The 11,576-nt window shown below is 32.3% G+C and overlaps 1 non-coding gene across 1 annotated transcript; it reads left to right on the top strand.

Moving 5' to 3' along the window:
• Positions 1 to 9,337: 9,337 nt before the first annotated feature.
• Positions 9,338 to 9,410, top strand: TRNAM-CAU (transfer RNA methionine (anticodon CAU)). The gene has a single exon. It is a non-coding gene; the product is annotated as a tRNA-Met (tRNA).
• Positions 9,411 to 11,576: the final 2,166 nt, after the last annotated feature.

Below are 11,576 nucleotides of genomic sequence, written 5' to 3'. Positions count from 1 at the left end.
ATGTGGAAGAAGAGATCTCTATGTACACAACTCTTTATAATTCCTAAAGCCTGTTGGTCTTTAATTTTCCAATGAAAGAGTGTTGTAGCATCAGTGGGTTTGGGAATTGTACCATCAACATAAAGATTTAGACCTTTTTCCATTAATCTACTCCATACAATATCTTTCCAGGTAGAATAATTGTGTTAGAAGTGGACCTTTAGGTGAACCCATGATGCAAAAAATGAAAAGAGCACAAGAAAGAGACACAAAAACACAATATACACCACCCTATTCAGTCAATCAAACAACCACCCCCCCCCCCACAACAAGAAAAAGAAAAAAAGATGCTTTTGGCGCTTTATATGTAGTGCATGTACAATAGGCCACTTGTCATTTACAAAGTGGACTTATGATTTTTTTTGTTTACAACTACCTTTTGAGACTCAAATCTATCACTAAGCACTATAGCTCAGATGTAGAATCGTTCTAAAAAGTAATCAATGCAATACAATAAAGGAGAGGCTCTAAGTCTATAAGTGATATTTTTGTCCACAAAACCCTATAATCTGATTGTAGATCTAGAAAGTGGATGAAAAATTAAACACTTTAAAAAAAAATTAAAAATAGAACCGATTTTCAAGTCCAAATGAGCCTGTACAGAGTGTTTCAAGTTGCAAAATGCAAGATTGGATAGCTATAGTCACCACAAAATGTAATTTCTAACAAATCCATGCACCAAAACAAGAAAAGAATAGCCCCACGTACAAGAAATTCTATCAAAATTAAAAAATTACACCTAATTTGGAGTCTAGATGACTGAGTTATAGCCTCCCAAAGTCACACTATCAAATCAAAATTGCATCTGGAGAAGTGTCTCGAAGGAAACTACAAGGTTAAATTTGACAGTCAAATAGTCGTCATAGCAATTCAAAAGTTCTTGAGAATGATATTTAGATGACCATCAAATTTAGTGCCATGAAATTATGATATCAGCAAAAAAAAATCCCCCTTGCTGATGTGGCAATATGTATTGTTAACTATATGTAGAGTCTTGACACGTGGCAATATACAGTTGGTCTGAGCTACCCCACATATCATTGACATATAAACTAATGATGATTGTTGGAGTTGATGTAGCCATATCCAAGTTAGTAGACAGGTGTATAGAACGTATCCATGTGTATGCAAATAGGAAGGTGCGGCTATTGTCGTGTGCCAGGATCAAACATTGCCACATGATAGGCTGCATCTGCATTGTGTATGCTAAAAAGGCATGAGGTGGCTCCACATGGATGTTCCCAATACAACTAACATGTCCTTTGAACTTGAGGTTCACATAGCGAAGGGTGTGATGCTGCATAGTAGACACGAAAGTCACTGTAATTGTTAGTTGGATGCCACGTGTTGTAGCATGGGCAAGTTTTTTTTATTGACGTGACCTTTTCCAAAATCTTATTGATCACTATCAGAAAAGATTTTGGGAGTTAGGGAGTCTAGTAGTCGAGGTTAATGGTTTTCAATGGGTGTTGTTTATGGTGCCAATTTAATTGCTACAGGTGTCAGGTTTTAAAATGATAGTGGGCAATGATCCCACATGCATGCAGGGTGAATACTTATAAGACTTTAAAAAACCGAATAAAAAATGCTTACAAATAAAGATGCACCAGTCCTAGATTCTACTTGGCCAGTTGTTGTAGAGTTTACTAGATTTGTTCAAGGTCGATTATGATGTGAATGCCACTGAAGTAATATGATTTTCTCACCTAAAATATTGAAGGAATACTCTACGAATATTCCCTAATGGGCTGAAAAGAATTAGAAATCACAGAGAAAAAAAAAATGATCTAAAAATAAAATTGCAGATCTAAATAATGATCATACTGGACTTGCAAATTGGGCCTTTGGGTGTAGATTTACAAAAGAAAATTGCCTCAAAATTAACTTTGGCCCAACATAGGAGAATTGAGGTGTTGAAGTAACAAGATGGTCTCAAACAGCTATGTGAAGATAAATTCTCCAAGCTCTAATACCATGTAAGAATTTTTTCTTAGGGAAAAATTCACCCAAAGTCAAGCAACTCAAGCACAAGCACAAGAATAGACCAGAAGAGTATGATCAGAATAATAATATAGTATTCAATTCAATGTGAAAGTACACAAGGAGTGCCTATATATAAAGGCCTCTAGAATGCTTCTAAAATGCCTTGAAGTTAGCAACATGATAGGTCATACAACTAGGCACATGTCCACCAAGTGTGGGTTATCCTCCATTAAGCATAGGAGTAAGTGTGATGATGAGAGGATAAGCCTAAAAAGGTGTAGCATGCAAAATTATGTTGTAGACACCATGTACTAGAATAGGAGTGCAAATAACTATGTTTTCTACATGAAAACTCAATTTATTATGAAAACTCCGACGTTGTAGACACCATGTGCTAAATTAGAGTTGTTTGTACTGTAGTTTTGTCAACATGACAACTCATAAGAGTATGCAAACTCCTAAGCATCTCACCTAAGAAATAATAAAATAATGCATTCACCTAAGTAAACTTAAGTAAAGTATAATAAATAAATACTTATTTAGACCAATTCTCTATCCTTTCAATTTAGTACAAGTTGATAAAGGTAGTGCCCTATCATCAATTCCTCCCATAGTGATAATAATATAAGATAATAGGATATTTTTATAATGTAAAATTATAGAGCTAGGAGATGCAGAGATCAAGAAGGAATATCTAAAAATGTGTGATGAGTATATAGATTTGAAGGAAGATTTCAAGTACCTAGTACTGAAGGGTCTAGCTCATTTAGCTAACCTATTAAAGGTTTTCAAAGAAGGGTGGATGCATTATGTGTTGATCGATACCAAGATAATTTCATCTAGTTGGAAGGTGAAAGACCAATCAAAGTAATCAAGAATATAATCCATTTACTCATAGGTTGTTTGGTAGATAACAAATAATACACCATATGACTCATATAAATGGATGAAGTTGAAGAACTCTCAAAATCCACACAAGATAATAGACCCATGATTGTTTATGACATTTGTAAAGTTCATTACCATATTTTAAATTGATTGCAGACTAATGCATAGTGGTGTTATAGGTATGATCACTAATCCCAATGGACTAAATTACTTCTAGAATATTTAGAAGTTAGTGAATTAATAATAGACATAAAATATTATTGAACTCAGGATTTCCTTTGATCCTTTTAAGTGCTTTCATTAATAGATTTTGATTCCTTGCTTACTTCGTGAAAATTGGATGTATATCAAGTGGAAAGGGTGTGGGGATGAATGGTCATGTCTTGGAATGGAGACATGGACATTCATACTCACACTCATTCGGTGGTAACTAATCTTCATGATTTTTTACAAACTTAAACCAAATTAATCAATGTATTATCAATAATTAAATCAGCAGTGTAATATAAAGGATAGATTGATCATAATCTAAATATGAAAGGAATCAAAAGTAGTTTTGATCATGCCTTAATGATCTCAAAAAATATACATGCCATCGGTTTTAACTTTGCATATCACAGTTATTGTCAGACCAAAGCTACATGATTTAACACTTCCTCTTAGCTAGGGAAGACAAAGTGCTTATATATAAGTTCTCCTTATTTAAAACTGATGTCATCTAGATATATTTAAGAAAATCAAGTCTCATGATATTCTTTTCAGTTATGGTGTGTACATAGATATCAAGTCTCATGATATCCATCATAAGGAATCATAGTATATCCATATTACATATCTTGTTATCACATAACGCATGGTGTAAAGTATCATCTAACTTAGTTCTACATATCACCTAACATGTGATATGAGGAATCACTTAACATGTGATACAAGCCTTGTTTTACATCTCACCTAATAGGTGATATGAGGAATCACCTAACATGTGATACCTTGTTTTACATATCACCTAGCACGTGATATGAGGAATCACCTAACATGTGATACCTTGTTTTACATATCACCTAACACATGATATGAGGAATCACCTAACATGTGATACCTTGTTTTACATATCACCTAACATGTAATACTTTGTTTTACATATCAACTAACATGTGATATGAGGAATCACCTAACATGTGATACCCAATTTTAGATATCACCTCAATATGATATCAGAGATATGGTATGACCAAGAATATCAAGTCTTGTGATATTCACCATAACTCAAAATGTTTAAAGGTAATGTGCACTTACTATAGGAACATTCATAATCTATTGTGATATGTTTCAACCATTGCATGATGTTTGTCATAATCTAGAAGGTCATGGTCTATTTTAGGAACTAAATCCTCCAATTTAGAAATTATCTATTATGATATGTTACACCCATCACACGATGTCTATCATATGTGTAAGATCATCATCTTCCAATAACATTAACAAATACAAGTGATAATCATATGGAAGTCATCACTTCCTCATTATACCATAGGGCCTATAAAGCATTAAATGATTTCATTAGTATAATAATCAATTACATAAAGTTTACCTCATAAGTATTTCACCTTCAACAATGAAACTCCCTCTCAATCACTATGATTGGGATTGTCACAAGGTGATTGAACCCATCTATTCCCACTAAAGATTGAGTTCATCAATATTTTGACTTCTTTGAAGATGTCAGACTCCCTCTAAATCTGATTTACATATGCTTTCATCCTTGTGTTTCAAATATTTCCTTTTCATAAGGGGAGCCCAGATAGGAAATATGACTCATGAATCAATTTTCATCCTTCATAGAATATTTGTCATTATGACTCTACCATCCACTAATAGATTATATTATACCTATAAACACTTCCCATCATGACAATATAAACCCACCATATACTTATGGTTTTCTTCATAATCAATAACTTATGGTTCTTTAGAGTGATTAAGCAACATTTATTAGTGTATTTTGTGTATCTACCACATTGATTGATAGGAGGTCAAATAAATTTTGTTTTCTATTACTTAGATCATTCTACATATGATATGTGCATTACATGACAAGGATTCTTCTCCAAAGTTTATATTGATCACAACATCCATCTATAACTTTCTCTCTACAATAAATTATTTATAATCAATTCTCGTGTACACATTAGCACTTTTCATGGAGTTTTCATGAGTGGGATGTGAATGTGAGATAATAAACTTGGTGACCAATTCAGCATATCCATTAGGTAGTCATAAGTGTTATAAGTGTCTATGTACAAGTCTGCAAAGTAATATTCTCACAGTAGGAAATTGATAGCTTTAATGGATCAATGAGTCATCGGACCAACAATCTTGACACCATGAACTTAGATTTAGGTCTTATCCAAGCTATAATGCCAAACACAATTAATACATAATTTTCTATCTCAATTCTTATCTCTGTTGTTGAGAGCTTCTCCAACTTTTAATGAAGGGTATATGTTTGCTACTCTTTAAGCACACACTGAATTGCCATCAATCTGGGCACACTTGGGATGTCGCATAAAGAAATTCCTCAACCCAGCACTAGGTAAAGAAACTCACATGACCTATGAAAGAAGTGAGGGCCATTCCCATCCTAACACTCTGAATAAAAACCATCCTAAAACATGGGGGGAAGATGATCTACCAACACATCACCCACACTTATCAATGTTTTGCCCCACAAAAACTCTTAGTAGAAGACGTTATAACCACCTACAATCAATATAGGTTTTAGCTCTCAATTCCTTTCATGTTCTATCCTTCCACTAGATTCTACTTGACTCTTGTAAGAAGATAATAGTCATAGATCTACTTGGGGAGTGAATGCTCTACAATAACGTTGAATCATCCTCTAGCTAAGAAAAGTCAAAGTTGGCCCTTTTAGAAGCAATTTGCTCGTTCATAATGAATTTTTTTATGTTTTATCCTATCAGCAGATAACTTGTTCCTTCACATCCTTGGGGTATACAAGATCCTCGAAGGAATACAACTACAATCCATCAGAGAAGAAAGAAAGATTATATTCAAATGAAATTATATGCAATATAATAGTGACTCCATCATCCATTTGTGGAATACTATTCATTCTTTTAACACTTCTAATTTTCAATCATCTATTGTGATCATCAATGTTTGAATAGAAGAGAGGAATTTTATTCTTAGAATCCTCTTGCCACCGATATAGATGTATCTCCTCCTTTTATAAATTTACTACCACTCTCTACTCCTTTTATCCGTACCAAATGAATGTTCAATGACTTAGGTTTCTAAACTTAATGCTCTAATACCATGTAAAGCTTATAACCAAATTTTAAATTGATTGCAAACTAATGCATAGTGATGTTGCTGGTATGATCACTAATCCCAATGGACTAAATCGCTTCCAAAATTTGTAGAACTTAGTGTAGTAATAACAGAGATAGAATTTTATTGAACTCATAATTTCCTTTGATCCTTTGAAATGTTGAATTAATAGATTTTGACGCCTTGTTTACTTCAAGAAGATTGGATATATATCAAGTGGAAAGGGTGTGGGGATGAATGGTCATGTCTCTGAATGGAGACATGGACATTCATAGTCACACTCATTCGCTGGTAACTAATCTTTATGATTTGTTACAAACATAAACCAAATTAATCAATGTATTACCAATCATTAAATTTGTAGCCTAATATAAATGATAGATCAATTATGATCTAAATATCAAAGGAATCACAGGTTTTAACTATGCATATAACAGTTATTGTCAGACCGAAGCTACATGCTTTAACAACATTTGATACCAAAAGGTAAGTTTTTCTTTGATGATCATTATTGGTTATAAAATTTATTAATCCAATTGGTTGAACAACCTTGAGGATCTAAATTTAACCTATAAAATTTCAAAAATAGGATAGCGATATGACCAAGGTAAGATGGTAAGGTCACAACTAATGATCAATCAGGAAGATTCAACTCAACAGAATATAAAGAAGATAATTCTTAGAAAAATGATTGAAATGTTTTTAGATTCAAGTAAAATAAAGATATATCTCCACTCTTACATATGCTTATTCTCCATATACATTTTTAATTTATTAATTGTTAAAAAGTTAATATTCTTTTAATTATGTTATTGAATTAATTTTTATAAATTTAATTTAAAATATCGAGAAAATTAAAAATTATATTGTGAGAGAAATTACTATGAAAATATTGAAGAGAAAGATTACTTCTTCCTAAATTGTCAAACATAGAAATTTTATAGCACTTTCTCTAGTTTTAAGGATTTTAATTTTTTTGCATTCATGAAAAGTAACATCTCACTCTTTTCACATTTTGGAAATAATAGCCTATATTAATTGATAAATAAATTGCAATACAAATACAAACCAAAAGAAGTTCTACACTATCTATACAAAGAAAATGTGTCATGAAAGTTTGAATATTTATATTGAAATGGTTTTAGGATTTTTTACTCAACCAAACATTACAATAAGACTCAACTAATTCCTAAAACATAGGGTTCCATATCTTCCCTTTAATTCAAAAGTAGTTTACAAATGATATTTGTGGAATCCCAATGTACAATTTTTAGAAAAGGGGGATGAGTTCTGATAATAGAAGAGATTTAAGAGAGACATAAATTTTCCTAATTTTGGAGAATTTTGTTAGAACTTATAATTAGGGATTGGGAGAAGAGAACAAAAAATTATCCAAATCAAGATCTCTATATATCCCCCCCAATCTCTCTCCCCATGGAATTTTCTTTATTTGGCTCTTCCATATCCTCTTTATTTCTCTCTATATCTCATAAACATATACAAGAATGAATCTCTCTCTCTCTCTCTCTCTCTCTCTCTCTCTCTCCCTCCCTCCCTCCCTCCCTCCCTCCCTCCCTCCCTCTCTCTCTCTCTCTCTCTCTCTCTCTCTCTCACACACACACACACACACACACACACACACACACACACACACACACACATTTATCATCACTCTTTATGAATCCCACTCTATATGTATTTAATCTACTTCTCTTTGTTTTCCTCAATATATCTCTTGCTTTTTAAATCTCCCATCTATACATGTACCTCCTTATACTAATATCTTTCTACCAATGTATCTCATTTCCATCATTCCCTATATTTGTGTCTCTTACATGACTCTACTTTCTTATATTCTCTATATATACATATATAATCTCTCTCATTATACATCATTTGATATATACTTATCTTCTTACCATTATGTTTAACTCTCATTCGAGTTATTTCTCCATTTCTCTTTCCTCTCTTTATACTTATTTATCTTCTTCTCTATCTAATTCTACCTCTCTATCTACCTCCCATTCCCTACCTACCTCATTTCCTATTTGAAATAATTATGTTTTAATTTCATTATATATTTTTCACCTCTTCAATTCTTCTCTCATCTCTATATTCCTGTTTCTTTTTTTGTATATGTCTCTGTTTATTCTCTTGTCTAGTTATACTTATTTATTTTTCTTTATCATCTACTTGTACCCCTTTATCTATGTCTTGAACCCTACCTATCCATTTCCATAATGGCAAGCAATGTTATTTCACTTACAATTAACATGCTGATATTTGACATTAAAACATATTTTTTCTACTTTGATCCATATATCTCTCTTAAATATCTATCAATTTAATTTCATTTATTTCTCTAATATGATAACTATCATTTCCTTATTCATTGCTCCCTCTTTGTTCCTATCATTGTTTCTCCTATTTCTCTGCGTCTATTTCTATTCCTCTCTCTTTATAAATCTCTATAATTCTCTATCAAAATCATTATTTCACTCCCTCTTTATGGCTCTAGTCTACCTATTTGTATATATATATCCCTCTCTATTTGTATCTATGTTTCAAATATTCAAAAAATAGAAAAGTAATGGTAATGCTATTATCACTACAGCTTTTATTACTTGACCTTTTAAGATAAATATACGTATATCCCGTATAAGTAATGTACTAAGAATCCGAAAATCAAAAAGCTTAACAAGACTTTCTCGACCAAAAAATATTTGACTAAGCAATCTCACCAAATTGGATTTGTTCCATTGAACGAATATATCCATCATGTAATCTTTAAATGTCGACTGAACGCTAAAGAACCAAACTATTTCTCAATTTTTTTCGATAGGGTCCATAGACCACGAATTTTCATGTTTTCCCATATATTATTTTTTATTCTTTTGTAAGATAATATAGTGTAATTATTACTTATTAAATTGAATTATAATAAGAAAGAGGTAGTCAGTGCAAGTTATTCAACTATTGTACAATTTGTCAAAAAAATGTTTCTTGTTATTTCTATAAAAGAGAAATAGAATTGAATTGGTTACCATATTTATTATAATGAAATAACTTTACCATAGCATCCATGGCTGAATGGTAAAAGCACCCAACTCATAATTGGGAAGTCGCAGGTTCAATTCCTGCTGGATACATAATAAACAGTTATTGCACTCTGTTTTTTAGATGAAAGAATCATAGCAAGGTTATCTTGATTCAATTCAGTATTTCTTTCTGGAAATCCCTAGTGAAAAAGGCATACAACTCCTTCTTTTTCATCAAACTTATTATAACCACTACCCACATTGCATAAAATAGTGCACCACAAATAAGAGCTAATGAACAAACCTGCAATCCCATAAACACACATCACAATTCGTTGTGGAACAAAAAGTATTTTCTGGGATGACAATAAGGGTATCAGGTTCCTACCAAGGTAACTTGAAATTCCGACCACAAAAAATCCTAGTGAACCCAAAAACAGGAGACAAGCAAATAAAAAAATTGCTTATTTTTCTAGACCCTTTTATGGGTTCTATCCAAAGCCATTTGGATCGACGATTCATAACAAATTACGTCCTATTTAATTTGAGGGATTGAACAAATTTTGAATCCCATCCAGAAGTCACTCTCATAAATTGGCTATATTCATAAAGTAGCCATATACATATAAGCATTTCACAAAAATAAGAAATCTTTCTATTCAAATGTATTATATAAGCATATTTTGAAGTAGAAGTAAGAAATTCACACACAGGTCTAATATATCTCATACATATGATACCATATACATTATATATTTTTGTTATTTATCACATATGAATAGATCTATAATAATAATAAATCAAATATCACATACCTAGATTGATCATATTCATAAAATTTTGTCATTTTGAATATAAAAAGTAAAGAAAAAGCATTGTAACTGCTGGAAGAAACAAGCCCACCAAAGGTACTAAGAGAGAGGGGAAGTCGTTGATTATCATATCAAAAGTATATTAAGTATTTTTTTTTATCTATTACAAAGATAGATTATAAGATCAGATGAGTAATAGAACCAAATAGGCGGACGTGTCTTTCTTCGTAAAATACCTACTTTTGTAAAGTAATTTATTACTTTACTTTGTAAGATATAAAACAAATGGGACCAATTACCACATTGTATATTGGTAGCTATAAATGATAAAATAGATCCACCTCTCAATTCTATCTTTTAAAACTCTTTTATTAAATAGATAGATGTTAACCTTTGAGACAAAGGTCTAATTTCATAGCATAATCTGTCTCTAATGCGAAAAGTTACATACTATGTATTTTTTCTTATAAAGGGGTATTTTCATGGGTTTTCCTTGGTATCGTGTCCATACCATCATGTTGAATGATCCTAGCTGGTTAATGGTTGTGCATATAATGAATACAACTCTAATTTTTGGATGGGCTGGTTCTATGGCTCTTTACGAATTAGCAATTTTCGATCCATCCGATCCTATTCTTGATCCAATGTGGAGACAAGGTATGTTCATTATACCTTTTATGACTCATTTAGGAATAAATAATTCATGGGGTGGATGGAGTATAACTAGAGAAACTATATCTAATCCAGGTATTTGGAGTTATGAAGGTGTGGCCGGGGCACATATTGTGTTTTCTGGCTTGTGCTTTTTAGCAGCTATCTGGCATTGGGTATATTGGGATCTAGACGCATTTTGTGATTCCCATACAGGAAAACCTTCTTTAGATTTGCCTAAGATTTTTGGAATTCATTTATTCCTCTCAGGAGTAGCTTGTTTCAAATTCAGAGCATTTCATGTAATGGGTTTGTATTGCCGTGGAATATGGGTGTCTGATCCTTATGGACTAACTAGGAAAATACAACTTGTAAATCTGACATGGGGAGCTGAAGATTTTGATCCTTTTGTTCTGGGAGGAATAGCTTCTCATCATATTGCAATAGGTATATTGGGTATATTAGCAGGTCTATTCCATCTCAGTGTTTGTCCTCCCCAACATTTATACAAAGGATTACATATGGGAAATATTGAAACTGTCCTCTCCAGTAGTATTGCTGCTGTGTTTTTTGTAGCTTTCATTGTGGCCGAAACAATGTGGTATGGTTCCGCAACCACTCCGATCGAATTATTTGGTCCTACTCGTTACCAGTGGGATCAGGGATACTTCCAACGAGAAATAGATCGATGGGTTTGTGCCGGTCTGGCTGAAAATCTATGCCTATCAAAAAGAATATTTATTTGATTTTGATTAAAAGAAATTATTCCAAAACACTTTAGTTTTGAAAATACAAACTTTAGTTTTTCTTTGTC

The sequence above is a fragment of the Cupressus sempervirens genome, chromosome 5 (assembly GCF_028749045.1).
Source record: "Cupressus sempervirens isolate cs-2001-9-10 chromosome 5, ASM2874904v1, whole genome shotgun sequence".
Taxonomy (NCBI): Eukaryota; Viridiplantae; Streptophyta; class Pinopsida; order Cupressales; family Cupressaceae; genus Cupressus; species Cupressus sempervirens.
Note: the sequence above shows the minus strand (reverse complement) of the source record. Positions and strands in the feature narration are given on the sequence as shown.